Source organism: Carcharodon carcharias, chromosome 13 (genome assembly GCF_017639515.1).
Source record: "Carcharodon carcharias isolate sCarCar2 chromosome 13, sCarCar2.pri, whole genome shotgun sequence".
In the NCBI taxonomy this organism is placed as follows: Eukaryota; Metazoa; Chordata; class Chondrichthyes; order Lamniformes; family Lamnidae; genus Carcharodon; species Carcharodon carcharias.
In genome coordinates, this window is record NC_054479.1 from 67,559,635 (window position 1) to 67,575,966 (window position 16,332).

The window sequence follows — 16,332 nt, forward strand, 5'->3', positions numbered from 1 at the left end:
GTAACAATGGAGAGCAGTCCTGTGATTGGTAACACTGGAGAACTGTCCTGTGATTGGTAACACTGGAGAAACGTCCGGTGATTGGTAACACTGGAGAACAGTCCTGCGATTGGTAACACTGGGGAACAGTCCTATCCTTGGTAACACTGGACAACAGTCCTGTGATTGGTAACACTCGAGCACAATCCTGTGATTGGTAACGCTGGAGAACAGTCCTGTGTTTGGTAATGCTGGAGAACAGTCCTGTGAATGGTAACACTGGAGAACAGTCCTGTCCTTGGTAAAACTGGAGAACATTCCTGTGATTGGTAACACTGGGGAACAGTCCTGAGATTGGTAACACTGGGGAAAAGTCCTGCCGCTGGTAACATTGGAGAACCGTCCTGTGAATGGTATCACTGGAGAACAGTCCTGTGATTGGTTACACTGGGGAACCGTCCTGCTCTTGGTAACACTGGGGAACTGTCCTTTGATTGGTAACACTGGAGAACATTCCTCTGATTGGTAACACTTGGGAACAGTCCAGTCCTTGTTAACAATGGGGAACAGTCCTGTGATTGGTAACACAGGAGAACAGTCCAGTGATTGGTAACACTGGAGAAACGTCCTGTGATTGGTAACACTGGAGAACAGTAATTTGATTGGTAACAATGGAGAACCATCCTGTGATTGTTAACACTGCAGAACAGTCCTGTGATTGGTAACACTGGAGAACCGTCCTGTCATTGGTAACAATGGAGAAAATCCTGTTATTGGTAACACTGGGGAACAGTCCTGCCCTTGGGACCACTGGAGAACTGTCCTGTCCTTGGTAACACTGGAGAACAGTCCTGTGATTGGTAACACTGGAGAACAGTCATGTGATTGGAAACCTAGGAGAACCGTCCTGTGATTGGTAACACTGGGATACCGTCCTGTGATTGGTAACAATGGGGAACAGTCCTGCCCTTGGTAACAGGGGAGAACAGTCCTGTGATTGGTAACACTGGAGAACAGTCCAGTCCTGGGTAACACAGGGAATCCGTCCTGTGATTGGTAACACTGGAGAACAGTGCTGTGATTGGTAACACTGGAGAACCGTCCTGTGATTGGTAACACTGGAGAACCATCCTGTGATTGGTAACACTGGAGAACAGTCCTGTGATTGGTTACTCTGGAGAACCGTCCTATGATTGGTAAAACTGGAGAACCGTTCTGTGAGTTTTAACACTGGAAAACCGTCCTGTCCTTGGTAACACTGGAGAACAGTCCTGTGATTGGTAACACTGGCGAACAGTCCTGTGATTGGTAACACTGGAGAACAGTCCTCTCCTTGGTAACACTGGGGAACAGTCCTGTCCTTGGTAACAGTGGGGAACAGTCCTGTCCTTGGTAACACTGGAGAACCATCCTGTGAATGGTAAAACTGGAGAACAGTCCTGTGATTGGTAACACTGGAGAACAGTCCTGTCCTTGGTAACACTGGAGAACATTCCTGTGATTGGTAACACTGGAGAACCGACCTGTGATTGGTAACACTTGGGAACAGTTCTGTGATTGGTAACACTGGAGAACCGTCCTGTGATTGGTAACATTGGAGAACAGTCATGTGATTGGTAACACTGGGGTCCAGTCCTGCCCTTGGTAACACTGGAGAACAGTCCTGTGATTGTTAACACTTGAGAACAGTCCAGTCCTTGGTAACACAGGGAAAGCGCCCTGTGATTGGTAACACTGGAGAACAGTCCTGTGATTGGTAATGCTGGAGAACAGTCCAGTCCTTGTTAACAATGGGAAACAGTCCTGTGTTTGGTAACACAGGAGAACAGTCCAGTGATTGGTAACACTGGAGAAACGTCCTGTGATTGGTAACACTGGAGAACAGTAATTTGATTGGTAACAATGGAGAACCAGCCTGTGATTGTTAACACTGGAGAACAGTCCTGTGATTGGTAACACTGGAGAACCGTCCTGTCCTTGGTAACAATGGAGAAAATCCTGTGATTGGTAACACTGGGGAACAGTCCTGCCCTTGGGACCACTGGAGAACTGTCCTGTCCTTGGTAACACTGGAGAACAGTCCTGTGATTGGTAACACTGGAGAACAGTCCTGTGTTTGGAAACCTTGGAGAACCGTCCTGTGATTGGTAACACTGGAGAACAGTCCTGTGAATGGTAAAACTGGAGAACAGTCCTGACCTTGTTAACACTGGAGAAGAGTCCTGTGATTGGTAACACTGGAAAACAGTCCTGTGATTGGAAACCCTGGAGAACCGTCCTGTGATTGGTAACACTGGATAACAGTCCTGAGATTGGTAACACTGGAGAACCGTCATGTGATTGGTAACACTGGAGAATAGTCCTGTGATTGGTAACAATGGAGAAGCGTCCTGGAGAACAGTCCTGTGCATGGTAACACTGGAGAACAGTCCTGTGATTGTAAACACTGCAGAGCAGTCCTGTGATTAGTAACACTGGAGAACAGTCCTGTGATTGGTAATACTGGAGAACCGTCCTGCGATTGGTAACACTGGAGAGCAGTCCTGCGATTGGTAACACCTGGGAACAGTCCTTTCCTTGGTAACACTGGAGAACAGTCCTGTGATTGGTAACGCTGGAGAGCAGTCCTGTGATTGGTAACACTGGGGAACCGTCCTGTGATTGGTAACACTGGAGATCAGTCTTGTGATTGGTAACACTGGAGAACAGTCCTGTGATTGGTAACACTGGAGAACCATCCTGTGATTGGTGACACTGGAGAACCGTCCTGCGATTGGTAACAATGGAGAGCAGTCCTGTGATTGGTAACACTGGAGAACTGTCCTGTTATTGGTAACAATGGAGAACTGTCCTTTGGTTGGTAACACTGGAGAACCGTCCTGTGATTGGTAACACTGGAGAACAGTCCTGTGATTGGTAACACTGGAGAACAGTCCTATCCTTGGTAACACTGGAGAACAGTCCTGTGCATGGTAACACTGGAGCACAATCCTGTGATTGGTAACGCTTGAGAACAGTCCTGTGTTTGGTAATGCTGGAGAACAGTCCTGTGATTGGTAACACTGGACAACATTTCTGTGATTGGTAACACTGGGGAACAGTCCTGAGATTGGTAACACAGGAGCACAGTCCTGTGATTGGTAACACTGGGGAAAAGTCCTGCCCTTGGTAACACTGGAGAACAGTCCTGCGACTGGTAACACTGCAGTACAGTCCTGTGATTGGTAACACTGGGGAACAGTCCTGCCCTTTGTAACACTGGAGAACACTCCAGTGATTGGTAACACTGGGGAACAGTCCTGCCCTTGGGACAACTGGAGAACTGTCCTGTCCTTGGTAACACTGGAGAACAGTCCTGTGATTGGTAACACTGGAGAACAGTCCTGTGATTGGAAACCCTGGAGAACCGTCCTGTGATTGGTAACACTGGAGAACAGTCCTGAGATATGTAATGCTGGAGAGCTGTCCTGTGATTGGTAACACTGGGGAACCGTGCTATGATTGGTAACACTGGAGAACAGCCTTGTGATTGGTAACACTGGAGAACAGTGCTGTGATTGGTAACACTGGAGAACCATCCTGTGATTGGTGACACTGGAGAACCGTCCTGCGATTGGTAACAATGGAGAGCAGTCCTGTGATTGGTAACACTGGAGAACTGTCCTGTGATTGGTAACACTGGAGAAACGTCCGGTGATTGGTAACACTGGAGAACAGTCCTGCGATTGGTAACACTGGGGAACAGTCCTATCCTTGGTAACACTGGACAACAGTCCTGTGATTGGTAACACTCGAGCACAATCCTGTGATTGGTAACGCTGGAGAACAGTCCTGTGTTTGGTAATGCTGGAGAACAGTCCTGTGAATGGTAACACTGGAGAACAGTCCTGTCCTTGGTAAAACTGGAGAACATTCCTGTGATTGGTAACACTGGGGAACAGTCCTGAGATTGGTAACACTGGGGAAAAGTCCTGCCGCTGGTAACATTGGAGAACCGTCCTGTGAATGGTATCACTGGAGAACAGTCCTGTGATTGGTTACACTGGGGAACCGTCCTGCTCTTGGTAACACTGGGGAACTGTCCTTTGATTGGTAACACTGGAGAACATTCCTCTGATTGGTAACACTTGGGAACAGTCCAGTCCTTGTTAACAATGGGGAACAGTCCTGTGATTGGTAACACAGGAGAACAGTCCAGTGATTGGTAACACTGGAGAAACGTCCTGTGATTGGTAACACTGGAGAACAGTAATTTGATTGGTAACAATGGAGAACCATCCTGTGATTGTTAACACTGCAGAACAGTCCTGTGATTGGTAACACTGGAGAACCGTCCTGTCATTGGTAACAATGGAGAAAATCCTGTTATTGGTAACACTGGGGAACAGTCCTGCCCTTGGGACCACTGGAGAACTGTCCTGTCCTTGGTAACACTGGAGAACAGTCCTGTGATTGGTAACACTGGAGAACAGTCATGTGATTGGAAACCTAGGAGAACCGTCCTGTGATTGGTAACACTGGGATACCGTCCTGTGATTGGTAACAATGGGGAACAGTCCTGCCCTTGGTAACAGGGGAGAACAGTCCTGTGATTGGTAACACTGGAGAACAGTCCAGTCCTGGGTAACACAGGGAATCCGTCCTGTGATTGGTAACACTGGAGAACAGTGCTGTGATTGGTAACACTGGAGAACCGTCCTGTGATTGGTAACACTGGAGAACCATCCTGTGATTGGTAACACTGGAGAACAGTCCTGTGATTGGTTACTCTGGAGAACCGTCCTATGATTGGTAAAACTGGAGAACCGTTCTGTGAGTTTTAACACTGGAAAACCGTCCTGTCCTTGGTAACACTGGAGAACAGTCCTGTGATTGGTAACACTGGCGAACAGTCCTGTGATTGGTAACACTGGAGAACAGTCCTCTCCTTGGTAACACTGGGGAACAGTCCTGTCCTTGGTAACAGTGGGGAACAGTCCTGTCCTTGGTAACACTGGAGAACCATCCTGTGAATGGTAAAACTGGAGAACAGTCCTGTGATTGGTAACACTGGAGAACAGTCCTGTCCTTGGTAACACTGGAGAACATTCCTGTGATTGGTAACACTGGAGAACCGACCTGTGATTGGTAACACTTGGGAACAGTTCTGTGATTGGTAACACTGGAGAACCGTCCTGTGATTGGTAACATTGGAGAACAGTCATGTGATTGGTAACACTGGGGTCCAGTCCTGCCCTTGGTAACACTGGAGAACAGTCCTGTGATTGTTAACACTTGAGAACAGTCCAGTCCTTGGTAACACAGGGAAAGCGCCCTGTGATTGGTAACACTGGAGAACAGTCCTGTGATTGGTAATGCTGGAGAACAGTCCAGTCCTTGTTAACAATGGGAAACAGTCCTGTGTTTGGTAACACAGGAGAACAGTCCAGTGATTGGTAACACTGGAGAAACGTCCTGTGATTGGTAACACTGGAGAACAGTAATTTGATTGGTAACAATGGAGAACCAGCCTGTGATTGTTAACACTGGAGAACAGTCCTGTGATTGGTAACACTGGAGAACCGTCCTGTCCTTGGTAACAATGGAGAAAATCCTGTGATTGGTAACACTGGGGAACAGTCCTGCCCTTGGGACCACTGGAGAACTGTCCTGTCCTTGGTAACACTGGAGAACAGTCCTGTGATTGGTAACACTGGAGAACAGTCCTGTGTTTGGAAACCTTGGAGAACCGTCCTGTGATTGGTAACACTGGAGAACAGTCCTGTGAATGGTAAAACTGGAGAACAGTCCTGACCTTGTTAACACTGGAGAAGAGTCCTGTGATTGGTAACACTGGAAAACAGTCCTGTGATTGGAAACCCTGGAGAACCGTCCTGTGATTGGTAACACTGGATAACAGTCCTGAGATTGGTAACACTGGAGAACCGTCATGTGATTGGTAACACTGGAGAATAGTCCTGTGATTGGTAACAATGGAGAAGCGTCCTGGAGAACAGTCCTGTGCATGGTAACACTGGAGAACAGTCCTGTGATTGTAAACACTGCAGAGCAGTCCTGTGATTAGTAACACTGGAGAACAGTCCTGTGATTGGTAATACTGGAGAACCGTCCTGCGATTGGTAACACTGGAGAGCAGTCCTGCGATTGGTAACACCTGGGAACAGTCCTTTCCTTGGTAACACTGGAGAACAGTCCTGTGATTGGTAACGCTGGAGAGCAGTCCTGTGATTGGTAACACTGGGGAACCGTCCTGTGATTGGTAACACTGGAGATCAGTCTTGTGATTGGTAACACTGGAGAACAGTCCTGTGATTGGTAACACTGGAGAACCATCCTGTGATTGGTGACACTGGAGAACCATCCTGCGATTGGTAACAATGGAGAGCAGTCCTGTGATTGGTAACACTGGAGAACTGTCCTGTTATTGGTAACACTGGAGAACTGTCCTTTGGTTGGTAACACTGGAGAACCGTCCTGTGATTGGTAACACTGGAGAACAGTCCTGTGATTGGTAACACTGGAGAACAGTCCTATCCTTGGTAACACTGGAGAACAGTCCTGTGCATGGTAACACTGGAGCACAATCCTGTGATTGGTAACGCTTGAGAACAGTCCTGTGTTTGGTAATGCTGGAGAACAGTCCTGTGATTGGTAACACTGGACAACATTTCTGTGATTGGTAACACTGGGGAACAGTCCTGAGATTGGTAACACAGGAGCACAGTCCTGTGATTGGTAACACTGGGGAAAAGTCCTGCCCTTGGTAACACTGGAGAACAGTCCTGCGACTGGTAACACTGCAGTACAGTCCTGTGATTGGTAACACTGGGGAACAGTCCTGCCCTTTGTAACACTGGAGAACACTCCAGTGATTGGTAACACTGGGGAACAGTCCTGCCCTTGGGACAACTGGAGAACTGTCCTGTCCTTGGTAACACTGGAGAACAGTCCTGTGATTGGTAACACTGGAGAACAGTCCTGTGATTGGAAACCCTGGAGAACCGTCCTGTGATTGGTAACACTGGAGAACAGTCCTGAGATATGTAATGCTGGAGAGCTGTCCTGTGATTGGTAACACTGGGGAACCGTGCTATGATTGGTAACACTGGAGAACAGCCTTGTGATTGGTAACACTGGAGAACAGTGCTGTGATTGGTAACACTGGAGAACCATCCTGTGATTGGTGACACTGGAGAACCGTCCTGCGATTGGTAACAATGGAGAGCAGTCCTGTGATTGGTAACACTGGAGAACTGTCCTGTGATTGGTAACACTGGAGAAACGTCCGGTGATTGGTAACACTGGAGAACAGTCCTGCGATTGGTAACACTGGGGAACAGTCCTATCCTTGGTAACACTGGACAACAGTCCTGTGATTGGTAACACTCGAGCACAATCCTGTGATTGGTAACGCTGGAGAACAGTCCTGTGTTTGGTAATGCTGGAGAACAGTCCTGTGAATGGTAACACTGGAGAACAGTCCTGTCCTTGGTAAAACTGGAGAACATTCCTGTGATTGGTAACACTGGGGAACAGTCCTGAGATTGGTAACACTGGGGAAAAGTCCTGCCGCTGGTAACATTGGAGAACCGTCCTGTGAATGGTATCACTGGAGAACAGTCCTGTGATTGGTTACACTGGGGAACCTTCCTGCTCTTGGTAACACTGGGGAACTGTCCTTTGATTGGTAACACTGGAGAACATTCCTCTGATTGGTAACACTTGGGAACAGTCCTGCCCTTGGTAACAATGGAGTACAGTCCTGTGATTGGTAACACTGGGAAACCGTCCTGTGATTGGTAACACTGGGGTCCAGTCCTGCCCTTGGTAACACTGGAGAACAGTCCTGTGATTGTTAACACTTGAGAACAGTCCAGTCCTTGGTAACACAAGGAAAGCACCCTGTGATTGGTAACACTGGAGAACAGTCCTCTGATTGGTAATGCTGGAGAACAGTCCAGTCCTTGTTAACAATGGGGAACAGTCCTGTGATTGGTAACACAGGAGAACAGTCCAGTGATTGGTAACACTGGAGAAACGTCCTGTGATTGGTAACACTGGAGAACAGTAATTTGATTGGTAGCAATGGAGAACCATCCTGTGATTGTTAACACTGGAGAACAGTCCTGTGATTGGTAACACTGGATAACAGTCCTGTGATTGGTAACACTGGAGAACCGTCATGTGATTGGTAACACTGGAGAATAGTCCTGTGTTTGGTAACAATGGAGAAGCGTCCTGTGATTGGTAACACTGGAGAACAGTCCTGTGATTGGTAACACTGGAGAACAGTGCTGTGATTGGAAACACTGGAGAACAGTCCTGTGATTGGTAACTCTGCAGAACAGTCCTATGATTGGTAACACAGGAGAACAGTCCTGTGATTGGTAACACTGGGGAAAAGTCCTGCCCTTGGTAACACTGGAGAACAGTCCTGTGACTGGTAACACTGGAGAATAGTCCTGTGATTGGTAACACTGGGGAACAGTCCTGCCCTTGGTAACAATGGAGTACATTCCTGTGATTTTTAACACTGGGAAACCGTCCTGTGATTGGTAACACTGGGGTACAGTCCTGTCCTTGGTAACATTGGAAAACAGTCCTGTGATTGGTAACACTTGAGAACAGTCCAGTCCTTGGTAACACAGTGAAACCGCCCTGTGATTAGTAACACTGGAGAACAGTCCTGTGATATGTAATGCTGGAGAGCAGTCCTGTGATTGGTAACACTGGGGAACTGTGCTGTGATTGGTAACACTGGAGAACAGCCTTGTGATTGGTAACACTGGGGTCCAGTCCTGCCCTTGGTAACACTGGAGAACAGTCCTGTGATTGTTAACACTTGAGAACAGTCCAGTCCTTGGTAACACAGGGAAAGCGCCCTGTGATTGGTAACACTGGAGAACTGTCCTGTGATTGGTAACACTGGAGAAACGTCCGGTGATTGGTAACACTGGAGAACAGTCCTGCGATTGGTAACACTGGGGAACAGTCCTATCCTTGGTAACACTGGACAACAGTCCTGTGATTGGTAACACTGGAGCACAATCCTGTGATTGGTAATGCTGGAGAACAGTCCTGTGTTTGGTAATGCTGGAGAACAGTCCTGTGATTGGTAACACTGGAGAACAGTCCTGTCCTTGGTAAAACTGAAGAACATTCCTGTGATTGGTAACACTGGGGAACAGTCCTGAGATTGGTAACTCTGGGGAAAAGTCCTGCCGTTGGTAACACTGGAGAACAGTCCTGTGAATGGTATCACTGGAGAACAGTCCTGTGATTGGTTACACTGGGGAACAGTCCTGCTCTTGGTAACACTGGGGAACTGTCCTTTGATTGGTAACACTGGAGAACAGTCCTCTGATTGGTAACACTTGGGAACAGTCCTGCCCTTGGTAACAATGGAGTACAGTCCTGTGATTGGTAACACTGGGAAACCGTCCTGTGATTGGTAACACTGGGGTACAGTCCTGCCCTTGGTAACACTAGAGAACAGTCCTGTGATTGGTAATGCTGGAGAACAGTCCAGTCCTTGTTAACAATGGGGAACAGTCCTGTGATTGGTAACACTGGAGAAATGTCCAGTGATTGGTAACACTGGAGAACAGTAATTTGATTGGTTACAATGGAGAACCATCCTGTGATTGTTAACACTGGAGAACCATCCTGTGATTGGTAACACTGGTGAACCGTCCTATGATTGTTAACACTGGAGAACCGTTCTGTGATTGGTAACACTGGAGAACCGTCCTGTCCTTGGTAACAATGGAGAAAATCCTGTGATTGGTAATACTGGGGAACAGTCCTGCCCTTGGGACAACTGGAGAACTGTCCTGTCCTTGGTAACACTGGAGAACAGTCCTGTGATTGGTAACACTGGAGAACAGTCCTGTGATTGGAAACCCTGGAGAACCGTCCTGTGATTGGTAACACTGGATAACAGTCCTGAGATTGGTCACACTGGAGAATAGTCCTGTGATTGGTAACAATGGAGAAGCGTCCTGGAGAACAGTCCTGTGCTTGGTAACACTGGAGAACATTCCTGTGATTGTAAACACTGCAGAGCAGTCCTGTGATTAGTAACACTGGAGAACAGTCCTGTGATTGGTAATACTGGAGAACCGTCCTGCGATTGGTAACACTGGAGAGCAGTCCTGCGATTGGTAACTCCTGGGAACAGTCCTGTCCTTGGTAACACTGGAGAACAGTCCTGTGATTGGTAACGCTGGAGAGCAGTCCTGTGATTGGTAACACTGGGGAACCGTCCTGTGATTGGTAACACTGGAGATCAGTCTTGTGATTGGTAATGCTGGAGAACAGTCCTGTGATTGGTAACACTGGACAACATTTCTGTGATTGGTAACACTGGGGAAAAGTCCTGCCCTTGGCAACACTGGAGAACAGTCCTGCGACTGGTAACACTGTAGAACAGTCCTGTGATTGGTAACACTGGGGAACAGTCCTGCCCTTTGTAACACTGGAGAACACTCCAGTGATTGGTAACACTGGGGAACAGTCCTGCCCTTGGGACAACTGGAGAACTGTCCTGTCCTTGGTAACACTGGAGAACAGTCCTGTGATTGGTAACACTGGAGAACAGTCCTGTGATTGGAAACCCTGGAGAACCGTCCTGTGATTGGTAACACTGGAGAACAGTCCTGTGATTGGTAACAATGGAGAAGCGTCCTGGAGAACAGTCCTGTGCTTGGTAACACTGGAGAACAGTCCTGTGATTGTAAACACTGCAGAGCAGTCCTGTGATTAGTAACACTGGAGAACATTCCTGTGATTGGTAATACTGGAGTTCCGTCCTGCGATTGGTAACACTGGAGAGCAGTCCTGCGATTGGTAACACCTGGGAACAGTCCTGTCCTTGGTAACACTGGAGAACAGTCCTGTGATTGGTAACGCTGGAGAGCAGTCCTGTGATTGGTAACACTGGGGAACCGTCCTGTGATTGGTAACACGGGAGATCAGTCTTGTGATTGGTAACACTGGAGAACAGTACTGTGATTGGTAACACTGGAGAACCATCCTGTGATTGGTGACACTGAAGAACCGTCCTGCGATTGGTAACAATGGAGAGCAGTCCTATGATTGGTAACACTGGAGAACTGTCCTGTGATTGGTAACACTATAGAACTGTCCTTTGATTGGTAACACTGGAGAACCGTCCTGTGATTGGTAACACTGGAGAACAGTCCTGTGATTGGTAACACTGGAGAACAGTCCTATCCTTGGTAACACTGGAGAACAGTCCTGTGTATGGTAACACTGGAGCACAATCCTGTGATTGGTAACGCTTGAGAACAGTCCTGTGTTTGGTAATGCTGGAGAAAAGTCCTGTGATTGGTAACACTGGACAACATTTCTGTGATTGGTAACACTGGGGAACAGTCCTGAGATTGGTAACACAGGAGAACAGTCCTGTGATTGGTAACACTGGGGAAAAGTCCTGCCCTTGGTAACACTGGAGAACAGTCCTGTGATTGGTTACACTGGAGAACCGTCCTATCATTGGTAAAACTGGAGAACCGTTCTGTGAGTTTTAACACTGGAAAACCGTCCTGTCCTTGGTAACACTGGAGAACAGTCCTGTGTTTGGTAACACTGGAGAACAGTCCTGTGATTGTTAACACTGGAGAACAGTCCTCTCCTTGGTAACACTGGGGAACAGTCCTGTCCTTGGTAACAGTGGGGAACAGTCCTGTCCTTGGTAACACTGGCGAACCATCCTGTGAATGGTAAAACTGGAGAACAGTCCTGTGATTGGTAACACTGGAGAACAGTCCAGTCCTTGTTAACAATGGGGAACAGTCCTGTGATTGGTAACACAGGAGAACAGTCCAGTGATTGGTAACACTGGAGAAACGTCCTGTGATTGGTAACACTGGAGAACAGTAATTTGATTGGTAACAATGGAGAACCATCCTGTGATTGTTAACACTGGAGAACAGTCCTGTGATTGGTAACACTGGAGAACCGTCCTGTCCTTGGTAACAATGGAGAAAATCCTGTGATTGGTAACACTGGGGAACAGTCCTGCCCTTGGGACCACTGGAGAACTGTCCTGTCCTTGGTAACACTGGAGAACAGTCCTGTGATTGGTAACACTGGAGAACAGTCCTGTGATTGGAAACCTTGGAGCACCGTCCTGTGATTGGTAACACTGGAGAACAGTACTGTGAATGGTAAAACTGGAGAACAGTCCTGACCTTGTTAACACTGGAGAAGAGTCCTGTGATTGGTAACACTGGAAAACAGTCCTGTGATTGGAAACCCTGGAGAACCGTCCTGTGATTGGTAACACTGGATAACAGTCCTGAGATTGGTAACACTGGAGAACCGTCATGTGATTGGTAACACTGGAGGACTGTCCTGTGATTGGTAACAATGGAGAAGCGTCCTGGAGAACAGTCCTGTGCTTGGTAACACTGGAGAACAGTCCTGTGATTGTAAACACTGCAGAGCAGTCCTGTGATCAGTAACACTGGAGAACAGTCCTGTGATTGGTAATACTGGAGAACCGTCCTGCGATTGGTAACACTGGAGAGCAGTCCTGCGATTGGTAACACCTGGGAACAGTCCTGTCCTTGGTAACACTGGAGCACAGTCCTGTGATTGGTAACGCTGGAGAGCAGTCCTGTGATTGGTAACACTGGGGAACCGTCCTGTGATTGGTAACACTGGAGATCAGTCTTGTGATTGGTAACACTGGAGAACAGTCCTGTGATTGGTAACACTGGAAAACCATCAAGTGATTGGTGACACTGGAGAACCGTCCTGCGATTGGTAACAATGGAGAGCAGTCCTGTGATTGGTAACACTGGAGAACTGTCTTGTGATTGGTAACACTGGAGAACCGTTCCTGTGATTGGTAACACTGGAGAACAGTCCTGCGATTGGTAACACTGGGGAACAGTCCTATCCTTGGTAACACTGGCCAACAGTCCTGTGATTGGTAACACTCGAGCACAATCCTGTGATTGGTAACGCTGGAGAACAGTCCTGTGTTTGGTAATGCTGGAGAACAGTCCTGTGATTGGTAACACTGGAGAACAGTCCTGTCCTTGGTAAAACTGGAGAACATTCCTGTGATTGGTAACACTGGGGAACAGTCCTGAGATTGGTAACACTGGGGAAAAGTCCTGCCGTTGGTAACACTGGAGAACCGTCCTGTGAATGGTATCACTGGAGAACAGTCCTGTGATTGGTTAGACTGGGGAACCGTCCTGCTCTTGGTAACACTGGGGAACTGTCCTTTGATTGGTAACACTGGAGAACATTCCTCTGATTGGTAACACTTGGGAACAGTCCTGCCCTTGGTAACAATGGAGTACAGTCCTGTGATTGGTAACACTGGGAAACCGTCCTGTGATTGGTAACACTGGGGTACAGTCCTGCCCTTGGTAACACTGGAGAACAGTCCTGTGATTGTTAACACTTGAGAACAGTCCAGTCCTTGGTAACACAAGGAAAGCGCCCTGTGATTGGTAACACTGGAGAACAGTCCTGTGATTGGTAATGCTGGAGAACAGTCCAGTCCTTGTTAACAATGGGGAACAGTCCTGTGATTGGTAACACAGGAGAACAGTCCTGTGATTGGTAACACTGGAGAAACGTCCTGTGATTGGTAACACTGGAGAACAGTAATTTGATTGGTAGCAATGGAGAACCATCCTGTGATTGTTAACACTGGAGAACAGTCCTGTGATTGGTAACACTGGAGAACCGTCCTGTCCTTGGTAACAATGGAGAAAATCCTGTTATTGGTAACACTGGGGAACAGTCCTGCCCTTGGGATCACTGGAGAACTGTCCTGTCCTTGGTAACACTGGAGAACAGTCCTGTGATTGGTAACACTGGAGAACAGTCCTGTGATTGGAAACCTTGGAGAACTGTCCTGTGATTGGTAACACTGGATAACAGTCCTGTGATTGGTAACACTGGAGAACCGTCATGTGATTGGTAACACTGGAGAATAGTCCTGTGATTGGTAACAATGGAGAAGCGTCCTGTGATTGGTAACACTGGAGAACAGTCCTGTGATTGGTAACACTGGAGAACAGTGCTGTGATTGGAAGAACTGGAGAACAGTCCTGAGATTGGTAACTCTGCAGAACAGTCCTATGATTGGTAACACAGGAGAACAGTCCTGTGATTGGTAACACTGGAGAACAGTCCTGTCCTTGGTAACACTGGGGAACATTCCTGTGATTGGTAACACTGGGGAACAGTCCTGAGATTGGTAATTCTGGAGAACAGTCCTGTGATTGGTAACACAGGAGAACAGTCCTGTGATTGGTAACACTGGGGAAAAGTCCTGCCCTTGGTAACACTGGAGAACAGTCCTGTGAATGGTAACTCTGGAGAACAGTCCTGTGATTGGTAACACTGGGGAACAGTCCTTCCCTTGGTAACACTGGAGAACAGTCCTGTGATTGGTAACACTGGAGAACAGTCCTCTCATTGGTAACACTGGGGAACAGTCCTGCCCTTGGTAACAATGGAGTACTGTCCTGAGATTGGTAACACTGGGAAACCGTCCTGTGATTGGTAACACTGGAGAACAGTCCTGTGAATGGTAACTCTGGAGAACAGTCCTGTGATTGGTAACACTGGGGAACTGTCCTTCCCTTGGTAACACTGGAGAACAGTCCTGTGATTGGTAACACTGGAGAACAGTCCTCTCATTGGTAACACTGGGGAACAGTTCTGCCCTTGGTAACAATGGAGTACTGTCCTGAGATTGGTAACACTGGGAAACCGTCCTGTGATTGGTAACACTGGGGTACAGTCCTGCCCTTGGTAACACTGGAGAACAGTCCTGTGATTGTTAACACTTGATCACAATCCTGTGATTGGTAACGCTGGAGAACAGTCCTGTGTTTGGTAACACTGGAGAACAGTCCTGTCCTTGGTAAAACTGGAGAACAGTCCTGTGATTGGTAACACTGGGGAACAGTCCTGAGATTGGTAACACTGGGGAAAAGTCCTGCCTTTGTAACACTGGAGAACAGTCCTGTGAATGGTAACACTGGAGAACAGTCCTGTGATTGGTTACACTGGGGAACAGTCCTGCTCTTGGTAACACTGGAGAACAGTCCTCTGATTGGTAACACTTGGGAACAGTCCTGCCCTTGGTAACAATGGAGTACAGTCCTGCTCTTGGTAACACTGGAGAACAGTCCTCTGATTGGTAACACTTGGGAACAGTCCTGCCCTTGGTAACAATGGAGTACAGTCCTGTGATTGGTAACACTGGGAAACCGTCCTTTGATTGGTAACACTGGGGTACAGTCTTGCCCTTTGTAACACTGGAGAACAGTCCTGTGATTTGTAATGCTGGAGAACAGTCCAGTCCTTGTTAACAATGGGGAACAGTCCTGTGATTGGTAACACAGGAGAACAGTCCAGTGATTGGTAACACTGGAGAAACGTCCTGTGATTGGTAACACTGGAGAACAGTAATTTGATTGGTTACAATGGAGAACCATCCTGTGATTGTTAACACTGGAGAACACTCCTGTGATTGGTAACACTGGTGAACCGTCCTATGATTGTTAACACTGGAGAACCGTTCTGTGATTGGTAACACTGGAGAACCGTCCTGTACTTGGTAACAATGGAGAAAGTCCTGTGATTGGTAACACTGGGGAACAGTCCTGCCCTTGGGACCACTGGAGAACTGTCCTGTCCTTGGTAACACTGGAGAACAGTCCTGTGATTGGCAACACTGGAGAACAGTCCTGTGATTGGAAACCCTTGGAGAACCGTCCTGTGATTGGTAACACTGGATAACAGTCCTGAGATTGGTAACACTGGAGAACCGTCATGTGATTGGTAACAATGGAGAATAGTCCTGTGATTGGTAACAATGGAGAAGCGTCCTGTGATTGGTAACACTGGAGAACAGTCCTGTGCTTGGTAACACTGGAGAACAGTCCTGTGATTGTAAACACTGCAGAGCAGTCCTGTGATTAGTAACACTGGAGAACAGTCCTGTGATTGGTAATACTGGAGAACCGTCCTGTGATTGGTAACACTGGAGAGTAGTCCTGCGATTGGTAACACCTGGGAACAGTCCTGTCCTTGGTTACACTGGAGAACAGTCCTGTGATTGGTAACGCTGGAGAGCAGTCCAGTGATTGGTAACACTGGAGAAACGTCCTGTGATTGGTAACACTGGAGAACAGTAATTTGATTGGTTACAATGGAGAACCATCCTGTGATTGTTAACACTGGAGAACACTCCTGTGATTGGTAACACTGGTGAACCGTCCTATGATTGTTAACACTGGAGAACCGTTCTGTGATTGGTAACACTGGAGAACCGTCCTGTACTTGGTAACA